Here is a 16,984-nt window from a genome sequence, read left to right as displayed (position 1 = left end):
CAGTTATAATTATGAAGAAGCGTAGTTATGAATCATAGGTTATCTGCTGTCACATGCTGTTAAAATGTCACAGGTAATGTATATCTAATTATCAGTTATCAGCCTTTATTGATTACCAATAATTGCCATTGGTATCGGCCCTTTAAAAACACAGAAAAAAAAATCCAGCAGCAACAACCACATCCATATGATCGATCCCTACTGCAGAAAGCAACAATTTAAATATGCTATTTTTTAAATTTTAGACCAAATGATCAATTAGCAGATTGCAGCCCAAGGAGGAACCAATCCTCTTACATTTCCAATACTGCTTTATTTTAAACTTTACTTTCAGTGGAAATGCCCATTAGTGCTGCTCCTGATCTTTGTAATGTTAAACGTGTATGCGTTCTCATTTTAAGCCGTCAGAGTGACTGCTCATTATTTCATTTGTGAGGATATTTTGGAGAGGTTTGGATTTGAATAAATGCCAAATTAAAAAATGAAGTCATGCTCTTGGAGTGATTCCAGCGATGAAGCAGAATTTGTTAAAATGATAAAGTAGCAAAAATGCGAAATGATAATATTTTAATAGATTTGGCTCCCCTCGTAACCCAAATGGCAAGATGACTAATGAGAGAGGCTGATCAGCAGTTTCAGGTGCTACTTTCCTCTGAAACAACAGTCTACCTCACGCTGACAACGTGCCAGTGATGCACTCATCTGTTCCTGAGCTCTTATTTAGCATTCTGGAGCCTCCTTCTGAGGTGTATTGTTTTGCCTGCATGTCATTTTGTTCCTTTCAAGACTAACGTCAAAACCGTTTTAGCTTCACCTCTTGTACACTGTAATTTGTGACCTCGTTTTTATCTTGAAGCACAGCAGAAACCTCAGTTTTCAGGCTGCTAAATTCTCCCTTTTTTTTTTGCTTATTCGTGGTTGCGGTAGCTCTTTTTGATTCATGGTTTGATCAGTATTTATTCATAAATGTGTATAACCAACGTCATGTCTCTGTTTTTGTTGTATTCACGATAAAAGGGGGCACTGCCATGTCCAGATTTTTTTCTTTCTTTTTTGTTTGTGCTGTGTGATCTTTCACTTTAATCAAAAGCACTTTGGCCTTGTCACTCACTCCGTCCTTTGTGTTTTTGAAGAGATTTCCGATCTCTTTTATCTGGTGTGTATTGCGGCATGTTCATCAGACCATCGCATAACAGTTATGAAAACATGGCTCGTTTGATCAACGCTGTCGGGGGAGGAAGTGAACTGAAACACACGAGCTAACAGTTTCGGCTCGTGTTGCTTTTAACGTTTGCTCGTGTGGAAAGAAACCGTCTCCAGAAGAGTAATTGTGATATTAGTTTAACAAGCACTTTTGGCTTTCATCCATTTTCAACCTTTGAATCTGAAGGAAAGAGAAGTGAAGGGCCAATAAAGAAGGAAAGTGTCTGCAGAGACTCCATCAAAAGAAGTTTGCGTGTACAGGCCCGTCTGATCAACTACGACCGATTGCTTCCTTTGTTTTTAGCTCAATGCTACGTCTTCATCTTGTTCTCGGCTGTATCTGGGTTGCTCAACATGTGCCAGATGGATGTTGATTTACCCTGTGGTTGGTTGTGAGAATGGTATTAGAGGTAGTGTTGTGCTGCATTATACTGAAAAGTGTTTTTGACGTTGTGTCCATCTCATGAATGTAAATCGGGGCCCAGAAGCGTTTAATATTCTGTCCTGATTGGGTCGGTGCTGAACAAACAATGTTAGTCCACTTACATCTTCTTGCCTGCCATGACTCCTTAGAAAAGAGAACTTGATTGGAATTTTGATATGAATACTGTACTATATGTAGACTCCAGCGTATTGTCGGTAAGAAATAACAGGAAAAAGTCCACTAACCTTGATCATCCCCTGACTTTTCCTCTAGTGAACACCGGCAGCTCGGTATTTCTGGTTGTATTAATGTATTGCCAACTATCGGGTGGATTGTTGTAACAGAATTGACTACAGGATGAGCTGGGTCAACAAATAATTGTTGGACTTTTTGTATCTTAGTTGACTTTTTTGCTATTTTCAGGCCTAAAATCAACATGGCCGCCTATAACCAAACACCACATGGCATTTTTACACAAAGATTCTTCTAAATATTATATATACACTTGAGTAAAATAGAAATTGAAAGTTTGTGTTCAGTAGTAATTATGCTAACATATGTAACTAAGATGACCAACATGGTGAATCTTATTTTGAATTGTTAGTGTGTTGACCATTTAGCTCAAAGCGTTGCTATTGTATGTTCCTTAGACTGGTATGAGATTAAGTTTAGTAGATTTATTCATTTTGCTTTTCTTTTTGGACATCCTAGCTGCTGTTTGATGTACCACTATGATGGTAGACTGGAAGAGACAGTAGAGAATATCAAGCAAATGGTCCAGTATGCGCCCATATGGTCTGTGCTTTAAACAGTTGGCAGCCAGAATGGACAGGAGGCAAAATTACAAAGAGCAGCAACTCTTGTAATGTACAGCGCATACTGGCATTAAGTTACCCCTCCCCTGGGTGTTTTTTTTGCTCTTCACTGTGGGCTCATTTTTCACTGCAGTGTAAAGTCCTGCACCTCTATGGAAACACTACCATGACTAGAAAGTAGAGCGAACTCAAAATGTCTTTTACATACCCAATTGTAATGCCATGAATAGTAAAAAGAAAAATCTAAGTTGAATATCTATGATTGAGTATTTTACAATATTATAAAAAATATATCTAAATTATTACCTCCGCCAAGGAGGTTATGTGACACCTGGCGTCCGTCTGTCCGTCTGCCTGTCTGTATGTTAGCAAGATAACTCAAAAGCGCCTGGGCAGATTCACATGAAATTTTGAGGGGATGTAGACTATGGTAAGAGGAAGAGCTGATTTAATTTTGGTGGCAATCCGGAAAGGATCCTGGATTCTGGATCACTTTGGATTTTTTAGTATGTTGTAGTATGTGGTCCAAAATATGACGAAAACATCACAGGTTAGTATGTCATCCAACAAATTAGGCCAAGGTGTCCAGATAGCTCAACTGGTTAAGAAGGTGATTCCTAAACAGAACTGTGTCAGAGACGCAGGTTCAATTCCAGCTCATGATCCTTTAATGCATGAGTTTCCTGTTTTCCTCTCTATCCTTGGTGGAGGTCTGCACTCTCTGAGTGCTTTTCTAGTTTACCATTATGTTCCAGGTGTCAGCAGATGTTCCTGCAGTTCAACCAAAGAGTCCCTGAATTCTTCTCACATAATTACAGGCCACTAATGGCTTCCCAGTTCATTTTTGCAGAATCAGACACAAACAAGTTTTTTTGGGGCAGATTTTTAACTGAGATGTGAAATACAGTGATTGTGAAAGCTCAGATCTGGTTAATTTTCTGGTTAATTTTCCTAATAAAGCCAAAAGTCATACATGATAAGTTCGAAGTCGAGCAGAAACTTAAAAATCTGATATCTGTTTTTACAATTCCTGCCTCTGATAAACGGTTTTTAAAAGTAAATGCCTTTTAAACCCACCAGCAGGGGAATCAGAGGGTGAAGATACACTTGAAAAAATATGAATCCATCCTCAAAAGTGCAAATAACACAGAAAATATTTTTATTTTTAAAGCAAAAAGACAAAAATAGAAAAAAAAAGTACTTCGATTGTCAGGGTTCCAGTGTTATGATACACTTAGTTGTACTGAACAGTACCTGAAAATGTCACACTCGACCTGATCATTCATTTGAGCTATCCATAGACATTCTGTGTGTTATTGATTAGTTCCAGTGTTCAACTGCACTGCAGTATACATTATGCATTAGATGCACAGTGACTCATAGTGACTGGCTTTTATTAGATTTGTAATAACAGCTCCATATTGATCTAAATCCTCTGAGCAGACTGTCGTCGATCAACACGCTCAACATGCTGCCGTGTAAATAACTGCATTATTAAAGCTGTGATATTTATCAAGCAATCTAAGGCCGGCAGGAGCTCCATTAACCAGTCATGAGGAATAACCTTGGGTGTATCTCGTAAATTAGCATCGTTAGTAAATAGGAGTCACCGCCTGTAAAATTCAAGTGTATATTCAGTTGTCAAATACAGCACGCCTAATACGGATTGTTTCCTGTGTAATTATTTGTCATTGTTTCATCCCGGATGCCTTGGGGTGGAACTAGCCTTAACACTGGATATCAATCCTGTCTGGACTTTGTAATGGAAAAGTCATATTTCTTCTCCCGGGGCCTTTTGCTTTTCTGACCAACAATTTCAAACCTGACGGTGATGAGACTGTCGCAGTGGCAGCGACGGAGTCGGCTTATATCACACTGAGGCCGAGGGGTGAATCGGTAGCCCAGCAGGTGAATTATTCAGGTGATGAGATGTAGACCTTCAGCTCTGAGACCTGGCCAAGGCTAACATTCATTTAGACCTGTCAGCCTCTATTCAGCTGTGCAGCACTCTCACAAGCTGCTCCCTGCATCTTTTTTGCTGCCTTTTTTTTCCCCTGGAATAGGAGCTTATTAAATTGTTATTTTTTGCTTTCTCACCTTCTGATCCGCCACCTTACCTCCTTGCGCTCTCCTCAAGAGCTGTATTGTGGAAAAGGGCCAATCTTTCCCGTGAGTTTTTGCTGTAAATTGGGCTCGGACTGCAACGTGATGCGTGATCGCCATGCATCAGCTACCTGCAGAGCTTGAACTGTGTTTTACCTTCAGGTTATGTCTGCCTTAAAGAAACGGATTGTTGCAGATTGTCAGTCAAACACGTCAACGGAGAGCTTTCTTCTTGCTTCTTGAATAGCTCTAATGATCCGTCTGCTTTTTTGCTGACTACTAAATAATCACCTAACAACGCAAAACTTTTGCTTTTCACTTTTCGAGGGGATGCGAGGTAAGAGCAAGAGCACGGAAATGTTTGGCTTGATATTTGAAACCATCTGGCTCGCCGCAGCAGAAGGTCAGAAGTGTGGAAAATTCAATAATCGTTATCAAGTTCTGTCTGCAGGTGTAAGAGCCTGCCAGATTTAGCTAATGAAATCAATGACACAAACCTGTGGTGTGACAGTGTGTCTTTGGACATGAGCTTAAAACTATGGACAGCCATTTCTGAAATGGTTAGAGTGGGAATTAGCTTGGCAGAACAGATTACGGCTTCTTTCAGGCTTATTTAAAAGACTGCCAAATGTTCTATAACCGCACTGGAACGTACTAATTTGCAAATATTGTATTCTGAGACGTCTTGAATTTGGGTTTCCATAATTAAATGAAGTTGATCGACTGTGATATTGATGTTTAAAATGCTCTGCTCTTAGAGAACTCCCCTTCACTTGGTTTCAACTTGGGTAAATCTGACACAAGAACGCCTTAATTCAGTCTTATTTAACGGAGTTTTGTGTACTGCATGCATTCAGTGGAGACTAGAGGCTTGTCTGTGCATAGCTGACTAACTAGCATCTTCCCAAGTGTGCATATGAGGCATTTAGGGAACATTCGTAAACTAGAGTGTCTGTCATTGAGGTTCTTTAGCAAGTAGTGCTTTTTGGGTAGAATTATGAAAAATATAGAAAGCTATAGCCATTTTGCTCTACTAAATGTGTTAATTTTTCTGCTACACAATATGTTACTAGTCTACACACTAGCTCTTACAGAAAGTTAGGGCTGGGCCCGAATATCCAAATATTCGGTCATTGCGGTGGCATCCAAATATAATTTTGAGATCTGAATACGCTCACGTCACGCTTCACTTCTCCTGTGTTAGTAAGCAGTAGACAAAAGACGAAGATGGCGATATCCATGCTAATGCTATGCTAACGTTGGACACTGAAGCAAGATTGAACTTCCCTCCGCCACGCTCCACTCAGCAGCCAATGAGCAGTGGGGAGGGGGAATCGAATATTCGGCATTAATTGGGACCGAATATCCGGATTCCAAAAATTGCTATTCGGATCAGCCCCACTTTCAACACCATTAGTCCTACAGAAAGTAAGAATGAAATACCCCGTTTAGAGACAGACCATGTCTGGAGAAGCTGAATACTAAGCATGTGAGAGAAAATGTTTGCCAGCGAGTTCATTGACTGTAGCATCCTGGCTCTGCTCTTATTGAGGGTATTAGTTTTCATGGAACATGAGAGACTTGGTATAATTGTGATTTAGGGGCTAGTTACCACACAAGCATGACACTGACAAAAATAAAACTGCATTCATTTGCAGTAATCAAACCAAAACCATGGATATTGCACTGTGCTGAGGGGTTTGTACGACTTTCAGACCTCACCATTCTGGGACATTCGTTAACCCTGCCCCGATTCAGTTTCGCTCCTCACCTGCAGAAGTAAAAGTTAAAGCAACACAATGAAATCTTTTTTAATTTAACGCCCCATTCCTTTTTAAAATAATAATTCTGAGTGTTTTGCCAATGAATTCTTACTTTAACAAAGTATTTGTCACCCTCTACTTCATCTTCAAGTTCCTCCCCACTAATTTCTCAGTCAGTCAGAGTTGACATGTATGTCATCAGTCTTTTTTTTTCCTGACGCCTTTAGTGTTAGATATATGGAGACAGGCAAAAGAGACTATCTAGAGAAGTTGAATGAAAGATGTAGTACGGGGTTCTTTTCCTGCAGCTTAATAAGCTCATGTATATGGTAGTTGCCTCAGTCGCATCGCTTCAAACCTGAGATTAGTTTAACTTGGTGTTCACTCACTCCTTGTTGCTGTCACTGCTCCATAGTGCCAGATTTAATTGACATTCCACAGTCTCTGATCACTGCATTGCTGCTCGTCTTTTCCTTTGTTTACATACCTTAATGCATACCTTTTCATCTTGTACTTGTTTAAAACTACTTTCCAATACAGGCACTGTGGTTTAACACAAATCGTGATTGCTGGAAATCATGAAAGGAAGGAATCCTCTCGTTATACAGTAACTCTGCTATTGTGGGCGTGAAAAGCATACCATCCTTCAAATGCGCCTGCTCTTTTATTTTGACTGCATCAGAAGTTATTTGATGCAGTCGTCTCTCACGGTGAATCTCAATTTTTACACGTTTCCTTCTATGTGTTTTTATTTTTCATCCTCTATCTCCCCCCCTGTCTCGTCCCTGACACGTCTCCTGCAGGGATTGCAGGAGGCTCGGATTGATCTACGACTCTCGCTGCGTGGTCAGCCCCATAGGAAATGTTTGTGTAATGGTTTCTATATGAGCGCTGTCAAAGCAGATGAGGATCCGGGGCTCTCGGCGGCCAGCGTGAACACTGTGTCGACAAGCCCCAGCAGGAAGCGATAAGCCCCCTTTTAACCCTTGCCGCTTTGCCACATCCATTGGGCCTTCTCATTAATTCAACATGACTGTGTGCTGTTCGTACGGTGAATCATGAGTTTTAAGTTGACAGATGATGTAGGTCTGGATTTAAGCGCGGATGTAACCCCTAAAATATGCATGTGAGGGTATTTAGGCCATGGCTTATGTATGAGAGCTATGTTTGTAACTGCTCCTATGAATGATTTAAATATAAAGCTAATAGTTTCCCAGCAGCCGCCCTCTTTTCACAAACATGTTTTTTTTTTTGTCTTCTCGAGGCTGGTGTCATCTTTGTCTTCCTTCCTTCTCCTCGATCTCCTGTTTTCAACGCCGACGCTGTGTGTTTACAACTCGATTCCCTGTTTATTTTTTTGTTTTATTCCTTTCCCCCCCTCACATCCAATGTTGAGATGCAGAAATCTTCAACGCCCGGCTGCTTGCTTGCCATGCTGAATCATTTTCTGCTGTGAAAAGGCTGAAAACAAGACATAAAAATACTTATTGCAAGCAATGTTTCCTCTCCTGTCATCTTCTTATCTCGGGTGTTTCTCATCTGCTATGCATCTATCTCAAAGACTTCCTCTCTTTTTGTAATTCCCTCCACGATATTTATTTTCTTCATCTTGGTTCCTTCCCCCTGTTTTCTTTCCCCTTTCCTGTCTTTTCGAAGTCGATGGTAATATGCCAGTGTAGTCTTGCCTTGGCCCTGTCCATCACTCCACATCAAAGCCTCACTTGTTCCCCAGCTCTCTCTTCTTCATGGTCTATTACTCTAGCCTCTCTTGTTGACAGGGAGATGCTGTTTAGTGTGTGTGGTGTGTGTGCGTTTGCATACTTAAAGGGACTTCTCTGTCTTCATTTGCATCCCTTGAAGGACTAGTCCCCAGGCTCTCGAGATGTTTTATTTCCATAGCTTACTGTGGACTTAGTGTGCAGGCAAAATGGCATCAGTCAATACTGCATTTCAGCCTTTGATTAGCATCCATTCACTCCGAATGAAAGAGGAGAAGCAAAGTTATGGTATAGAATTAGCAGCCGGAACAGCTCCTGCGCTTTGTTGATGTCGTCCTTCCAACATAATTCATGCTTAGTGGAATCTAGGACATAATCTTTCCACTCGTTTCATCCCCCAGCTGTACAGATAGCAGAGTATTTACAGCGGTGGAAATCAGGAGTTACAATAGTCTGCTGCCTTGTTGCCTCTGTCCAGAACATCACGTCTGGTCTCAACACTTTTTCTAAGAAACAAGAGTTTTTTTTCCATCTATGTCACAAACTGAGCCTCACATCATCACTAATGAACCTTCCCAAAATCCTGTCAGCTTCACATACACAACCGAATGGAAATATCCTGACTTTTAAACACACATTGACAGTTAAATTTAGTTCATAGAGTCTATGATGCAAGGCCGAGCGAATGAATGACACACGGAATACATGATGACTAGATTTTCCGTATCTCCATAAATTGTACATTCAGCTTGAGGTGACACATCATTTGTCTCTGGTAATGTATTTCTGAAATATTTGCACATATTCCCACCCTACCCGTCTGGATTTTCCCACTAGTGGAAGTCAGTCTGGCGTCTTATCTTTATTTAGTGAGACATTTTCATCATGTGTCGTCGTGAATGGCAGAGCCTTATAAAAGAGACGACATGAATATTGTGACTTGCTGTGAAGAGAAGGATCGAGATTCAAAGGATTCGTCATCACACCCTGACTGTTTGTTTCCACTTCTCCCCAAACTGTGGTATAATCTGCCTCGAAGAATGAAAATCAAGGAAGCGCATTTAGATGTGCTCCCATTGACACAGCGTTCGTCAAGCTCTCGTGTAAATGCCTTCTTAAAATCAGGTCCTTTTCTGATCTCTTTCAAGATTTTTAAGAGCGGAAATTTCACATTTTGTGACCTACAGCGTTTCACAGCATACAATGGTGCAATGTAAGTCTATCTGTCACCTATTCAAGTGATCATTATTAATGGTTCAGGTCATGGTGTCTTGTTTTTGATGTCAAAAAGTAGTTTCAAGACAACCTGTCTTCGCCCTCGTCACTTCACTACTAAATTTAGTTTGATGATGACAGCTGTCTTATCTGTCATATTGCAGCTCAGTCTCACATCGAAATGTGTAAGAACTCCATTGGTCCACAGGGAAAATGTATGGTTTCCACAAAAACTGCTGTAGAAGTTGTTAGGGGCTGTTCTTGTGATGGTACCATCCATCATCTAGCAAGACATTTCATATGTACCTGACTCATGTTTTCAACTTCAATTGTTGGACCAAAAAATGGATTCTTCAAATGGTAACATGCAACTGAATTAAGTTTATCTAAAGTAATTACAATCAACATTAATACCACCAGTTTAAGTAAGCTCTACTTAAATCATTTGATCGCTATCCAAATAAATAGTTTGCGTTGGAGCAAACATAATTCTTGAAACTTTTGTCATTTCCAACTTAAGTATTTACCCAATGTAGAATGTAAAACATGATCGTGTCATCAGCCTTACTGTCGTTTCCTTTTCTTTACTCTCTAGTCGTACTCGAAGAAAACTGTTTTAGCTGCAGCCAAAGCATTTGGAAGAACGTTGACACTAAAGCAGTAGTAAATCCAATTCCAAACAGTACTTTCCTTCAACTACACACTTAATGGTCTACTCCCGGTTGGACGTGCCTGGAAAGCCTCTAAAGGAAGGCAACCAGGAGGCACCCTGTTCTGATGCCTCAACTGCCTCATTTGGCTTGATTCAACTACTACTTTAACTGCAAGTTCACTCCGGGTGTTTGATCTCTACACTCGTTCTTTAGGGTTGAGCCCAGCCATCCTACAGAAGAGGCTATTTTTGGCTGTTTGTAGACACAGTCGCATTCTTACAGTCATTACCAAGAGCTTCTGGCGATAGGTGAGGGTTAGAACGTAGATCCACTGGTGAACTGAGAGTTTCAGCTCCTTCTTCACCAGAACAGTCCGGTATGCCCACATTACTGCTGACGCTGCACCAATCCATCTGTCCTCCTCACGCTTCATTTCCCATCGTTAATGACCAGTGATCCCGAGATACTTGAACTTTGCTTAGGGCAGCAACTGAACCCCAACCCAGAGGGAGCAATCCACCATTTTCTGGCAGAGAACCATGACTTCAGACTTTGGGATATTGACTCCAGTCCCATCCGTTTGGTGCACAGATCCCCAATGCATACTGAGGGTCAGAGTTTGACGAAGCCAATAGAACCATATCATCTGCAAAAAGAAGAAAAGCAAATCTAAGGTTCCCAAATCAAACAAATGGTCCCACATGGAATTTGTACTTAAATCTTGGTGAAACTCCAGTGTTGGGTTAATGCTGCCACCTCTCAAGCCGCTTCACTTACTATATGTGCAAAGTGAAAGGAATTCAGAAAACACCAGATCAAACCAGGTCAAAAAATGGTGGTATCCCGCAACTTTACAGCCTTTATTGTGAAACTATTACGTCTTGTGCTGTGGACTAAAGCAGCTGTGGCACATTTTAGTGTGAGACTGTATTCAAGCTGTGGTTTGAACTGAATTAAACTGTCAGTACGTGTTTCAAGGTCAAGATATCACCAGCTTATTGTAGGGCTGCACAGAAAGCTGTGAAAATGGTGGGAACGTTTTTGTGCAGGTTCCTTCGGTGTCATCAGAAGCTCTACGAAAATCTGTGAAGAGAAGAAGGATTTTGAAATATTTGGTCACACATGCACTTGAGGTTTTAAATAAATATGCAACTTCAATATTTGTCATTTTGTAGTATCTCTTTGTAAACTTTGGTCAGGGTTGCAAATTAATACTAACATAAAGATTTAAATGAAGATTTCTACTATAGTCTAATGTTTTAATAAATCGATCATGTTGTTTACATCCCATATATGTCGTCTGTAGCCTGTTCTATTATTATAGTGATAGTTGTTTGATGTCACCCACACTTAACTGTGATTCTGCGTGTGTTGTCTGCAACATATTTAGAACTGAAAACTCTATCCTGTGACTCATCAAGACTGATCTTGCTGTGACATTTTGGTATAAAATGTATTTATTCACACCGGTGGCAGGTTTGGGTTTATGCTACACCTGTAACTGTTTAAAATTGCCCCTCAGTGACAGATGAAGCCAAATAACAGGTAATGGGCATCCATCTGTTAGACCTCAGACTTTAGCCCCCACTGAGGTAATGGCCACACTATATTACAACCTAGAGGGCTGTAATAAGGTTAAACACCACGCCTTAGAAAATAACCCCACATGGCATTGTCCCCAGTAGTCCACCAATGGAAGCTAATTGGCTAATATGGGTCTATTTGCCTCCAGGGTGCATTTTGCTCCTTTATCATCTAATGTCACAGAACTCTCTTTGTCCCCTTCTGTGTGGATAGTTTGACCCATGTGGGCTGAATGGGCTCAGCGCTCCATAATCGCTACTCAGCCGAGCATCAAAGATGGTCCATCAAGACATTTAAAGTGTTACATCATTTGCGACGGATCACAAAAAGCCAAAGCACCTCGCCTCTCCCCCTCTCCGCTCTCAGTTAATGTTACATCCGTCGTCCAGAAGTCATCCAGCCTGATGACTTTGGGAAAAACTCTTCACCTGCACTTGATGCTGACTCCACCTGCGTTCTTATACTTTTCAGAAAAGAGGCACTCTGCAAAATGGCATGCTGGCCCCTTGGCTCCTGGAGTGCTTTTGCATAATTTGCTCTCTTCTTTGAAAGCAGATACTCATCAAAGAGAGGCAGATAATGAACAATGGCCTTGTCAACCATCAAAGCTCAAGCCCACCCTTCTCTTTGATTCTTATGTCTTATTTAATGCAGCGCACCAGGGTGATGCGCTGCAAGCAAAGAACAAAGTTCCCATCTTTTTCTTCCCACCTGTCCGTCTTCAATGCATCTCCTATAGGATTCATACATTTCTTTGTAAGCCCATATAAGTGTCTGCTCATATATCAGCGCTGCTATTGATGGTTTCTTCCTCTTGTTTGTGGGATTTTGGAGGTTTTAACAACCTGTGAAATGGTCAGTCAGTAGAAGATAAATCTAACAAAAATGCTAAAAGAAAAATTGCAGCCCAAATACAAGAATATTTCTGGCTTTCTTTGGATTTTGTGATGATGAACTCTTCTTTATTTTTCAGTTTTGAAAGTGCAAACAAATATTCCTTTCAGTTAATTAGACAAAAACATTTTAAAAAAGGTTTCTCGAAATTCACGTATTTTTTATAGACAAAGTTTTGAACAGATGAATTGATTTTGACAATAATAGTCAGTTCTGGCTCTAAAAAATACACTTTGTGCCATTTCAAGACTGCTAATTGTTTTCCTTCGTCTTACAAGCTTTAAATATCTAAATGAAAATTAAAATCACTCATCCAAAGAGCTTCAGTGAAGAGAAAAGAGATTTTTGTTTTTCGTGCTCTTATCCAAGAGGCCTCTTCAGTTCTCTTCGGCTCAGCTGTAGAACTGAAAGAACCTCTGGGTTGAGAGGTGAAGCATCTTCAAGAACTGAAAAGAAATTGCTTTTAACCCTCATCAGTACACGTGGCAAAGCCTCCTTCACCTGTAAACTTGGGGTCCAGCTGGACCCCAGTAATCTTTCATCTATTTCACATTTCTGTACCTGTCCATGTACTCTCAATGTATAATTCCCTAAAACGTGTGTCGTCTCTAGATCTAAATATGCTATTGATGGTTACTGACGTGTATTGCATACATTATTAGTATAAGAACTCCTGAATTGAAATGCAACTGAAGCAGTCATCACAAGAGCAACACAACACAAACATGCATAAATAAAAGAAGCGCAGTCCGCCTGGGGTCTGACTGGGGTCCACATGTACCCCAAATGATTTTTCTATATATACACCACAAGCCTGGTTGGAATCAAATAAGCTTTGGTCTATGGGATGGCAACTATGTGGGTGACAGCTGCCTAAAAAGACTGGAAAATCCAACTTAAAATAAAAAAAATATGACAAGTCGTATACCCCTGGTGATGAGGGTTAGCTAAACTCTTAGGGTGACTGTGAATCTACATTGACCATAATAAATGCTTTACAGTGTGGAACAGTTTAGATCAACTTTTAAAATAATGAAGAATTAGAAAACGGCTCTACTTGTCGACTAGTTATTAAAACACTTTGGGGTTGGTGGAGTTTGGATTTCTGACGCCAGTGTTTCTAAAACCCTGAGTTCATTGGAATCAAAGTAGCTGACCTTCACTTGTACACTCCCACTCGACCTGTGGATGATTTTTTTCAATGCGACGGCAGCCTGTAAAATGCCACCGTATTTCAATGTCTTTAATGAGACGAGCAGAGCGGGCAGTAGCTGCTCCACCAAATGAAGGACTTAGTGGCAGAAGGGCTCTAAAAGAGATGGATTAGAAATACATGATGGAGGTTTATTTCATCATTTTAATCTCAGACTTTACTAGAAGTGTGCAGCTAAATATTCTTTTCAATATCAGTTAATCAGACAGAAACCGCTTTGGTCCAGACGTGAATGTCTCAACAAATATCACGTTTATTGTCAGGACATTTCATGACTGCCCCTGACTTTTCATGACGCCATAAGACTAACGTTTGTGGTTTCAAGTGAAAAGCTTCAGCAACTATGACACCGGTTGCTATGAAATTCAGATCAGACATTTATGTTCCCTTCAGAATGAGTTCTAATCGCATTAGTGACCCCTTACCTTTTCATTCTGAGCCAGCATTAGATCTGAATTTCCTTTTACTGCTGAGGCCAGAGTCATTCTGATAAGTGTTGACTGTACTCATGTATTTACACTTATGGAATTATGTTGTAAACAAAAAAAGGGTTAATCCGCCATATTAATCTACAATGTAGAAAATAATGTAAATAAATGAAAAGCACTGAATGAGAAAGTGTGTCCAAACTTTCGACTAGTTGTGTATATCCCAATTTTGTGAACAGAACTGAGGATGAACTGATTAGATTTCCATGATCAAAGGTTGCTGTGACCTTCCAGGAGAGTTTTTGGTCATAACTCATGAATATAAACAGTAATTATGAGAACATTTCACGGAAATATCTATGAGGATAAAATGATTAAAGGGAGGCTTTTTATATCAAAAAGGTCAAGTTCACTGTGACACCATAATGTTCTGCAAAAACATTATCCTGGCAATTAAACAACACCATAGCTGAGAAACTGAATGTTAGATGGATGATGTAATCTTCATTGATAAAGGCTAGAATTCTAGTTTCTTTGGTTTATGCTCCAATTCTTGGACGATGGATAATGTTTCCATCAGCCTGAAGGGGTCTTTAATGTTATGAACACTAGATTTGGTCAATATGAACATGTTTGCATTGTTATTGTGAGTAGGTTAGCATGTTGATGTTAGCATTTAGCTCATAGCATTGCTGTGCATGCTCACTGAGACACTAGCAGGGCTGCAGACATTTAGTTCTTTCACTGCATGTGTTGATTATTCCATCTACAAAATGCGCATTCCGCACTAATACTTTCACGTTTTTAGTCCAGGTAACAGTCCAACAACATTTTCAGCAATAAGCTTCAGGTTTGCAAAGATAGAAATTGTTGCTTTTTGTAGTTTTCTGACATTTTTAAACAATAAAATCAACTTTTGACTATATTTTATTCATAATTTACTTAATATTGAAGCACTTATCAAAATCTATCAATCAGATACAGGAAGTCCTCGGTTTACAACGTCCTTGACTTATGTCGTTTTGCCGATGTGTCGGAACTGATTACGGGTCGGTCATCGGTTTAACATGCAGCGTTTCATCGTTACGTCGGAACTGGTTCAGTGGAAGTAGTTGTCGAGCGGAGTGGATGAATACTGTGTGTAGAGTAGTCACATGGTGCTAAATGACGGCTTTGTTTCCGTTTGCCGCCTCATTGGATTGTGCTGCATTCGCTAACTTCATTATGGCTCCCAAGCTTAAGTCAGACTCTTGTCTGATTGTTTTCGTTACTGTAGTTGTACAGTGCAAATATGTAAACTGATTAATATTGTGATGCAATAACGGCTTTGTTTATGTTTTTGCTCATATTTTTTCTCCCGAATTGTGTGTCAGTGTGAGCTAGTGACTGTTTGTGTTACTGTAGTTGTACAAATATGTAAACTAATCGATGTCGTGATGCGCGTAACGGCTTAGTTTACATTTTCACCAGAGTTCCGACTTACGACGAAATCGATTTACATTACATCGTAGGAACAGAACTCTGACTTAAGTCGAGGACCTGGTGTATATGAAAACTAAAATACAAAACAATACAGAAAGCATTCAGTGGACTGTGCTTATCTTCTGTCTGCCAAATCTAATGAACTCCATTTTTAAGTATCAACCGTTGTTCGCTGGTCTGGTGGCCGAGACAGCTGCCAAAACGTTCCCAAATGTGTACTCAGCATCCTGTGGTTTTCTTTTTTTCCCTCACAAGCTCAGTAACACTTACATAAAAGTACACAAAAGCTCTCTAACACACACACATTTGAGCATATTCCTCCCAAAGCTGGAGACATCCACACATCTTTGCTGGCAGACTAGATAGCAGAAGCAGACGGGTGAAGAGGACTTGTGTAACTTTCCCGATAAAGCCGCGCAGCATGTCGGAAGCACGAGCTTTATTCACGCAACAAGACTGCGCACACTCACCACATATGCTTCCACACATGTACACACACTTACTAAATAATCATGGCAGAAGCAGACCCACGCTGACACAGCATGGTAAAGTAGCGATGACAGATGCTCTCCCTGGAGTAGACATCATGGTATAGTACAAATGAAGACCAGCGTAGTGTGAAAGCCCCTGAAAGCACAGCAGCGCCTGCCTCGTTTGCAGGAGGTCGGGATGGAAAGAGCGCTCGGCTCGGTGGTGGTTGCAGGATGGATTAGACTGTAGTGAAACTGGGTCGGAGTGAGATGCGTGATAGCTTTGGAACAGATACGTCTCTCTGTCTTTCTCCACGTCGTGTTCGCTCGCTCCTCGTCTCCCGTTTCCTCGCTCAAATTCACACACATCTTCTGCTCTATAAGAGATCAAAAGGAGGGGAAGTGATGATAAACCAGTTCTCCTCCCCTTGTTGTCTCCCCCTCTCTCTCTCCCACCTCTCTCCAGTGTTGTTTGCGTATCTCTCCTTGGCAGTGTTTGAGTAGCCTCTCCCATGACGCAGAATGTCTCTTACAAAGCATTTAGCCTGAAGTAGATTAATGGAAGATAATGAGGGGGGGCACTGAATATGCATTGCATTCTAGCTGCAATAAGCTTAATGGTTTTTCCCTTTATTTAGACACAAACGTCCAAAAATAGCATCTAAAACATCTTGTTCTTCAGAGTAGGTCTTTTGGAAATTCAACAGCAGTTGTTTTGATAGTCAATTAATTGTTCTAGTTTTTTTTTTTATCAAGATAAAACTCCAGTCATCTGCTGATTCCATCTGCTCAAATGTGACTGTTTTTGTATCTTTGTGAAACTAAATAACATTTGGACTGTGGGCCTGGATAAAGCAAGCAAATAGAAGACAACCTCTAACGCTCTTGGAATTTATGATGGACATTTGTCACTATTTACAGACATTTAGTAGATTTAAAGATTAATCATGAGGTGAATATCATAGTTTAAATGAGGAACGTGCTGACTAAAATTCAGTGGTTGAGGAAGAAGAAAAATA

At 40.4% G+C, this 16,984-nt stretch overlaps 1 protein-coding gene and 1 long non-coding RNA gene across 7 annotated transcripts in view; one reads left to right on the top strand and one right to left on the bottom strand.

Annotated features, from left to right (window-relative positions):
* Positions 1-16,984, top strand: part of magi2a (membrane associated guanylate kinase, WW and PDZ domain containing 2a) — a 313,872-nt gene that overhangs the window by 157,085 nt on the left and 139,803 nt on the right. The gene's annotated exons all lie outside the window — the stretch shown is intronic.
* On the bottom strand, positions 8,181-16,662 carry LOC127532992 (uncharacterized). Its single transcript, XR_007940605.1, has 2 exons — positions 15,999-16,662; positions 8,181-10,540 (listed from the first exon to the last, which is right to left on the bottom strand). It is a non-coding gene; the product is annotated as an uncharacterized LOC127532992 (long non-coding RNA).

This window comes from Acanthochromis polyacanthus, chromosome 1 (genome assembly GCF_021347895.1).
Source record: "Acanthochromis polyacanthus isolate Apoly-LR-REF ecotype Palm Island chromosome 1, KAUST_Apoly_ChrSc, whole genome shotgun sequence".
In the NCBI taxonomy this organism is placed as follows: domain Eukaryota; kingdom Metazoa; phylum Chordata; class Actinopteri; family Pomacentridae; genus Acanthochromis; species Acanthochromis polyacanthus.
Note: the sequence above shows the minus strand (reverse complement) of the source record. Positions and strands in the feature narration are given on the sequence as shown.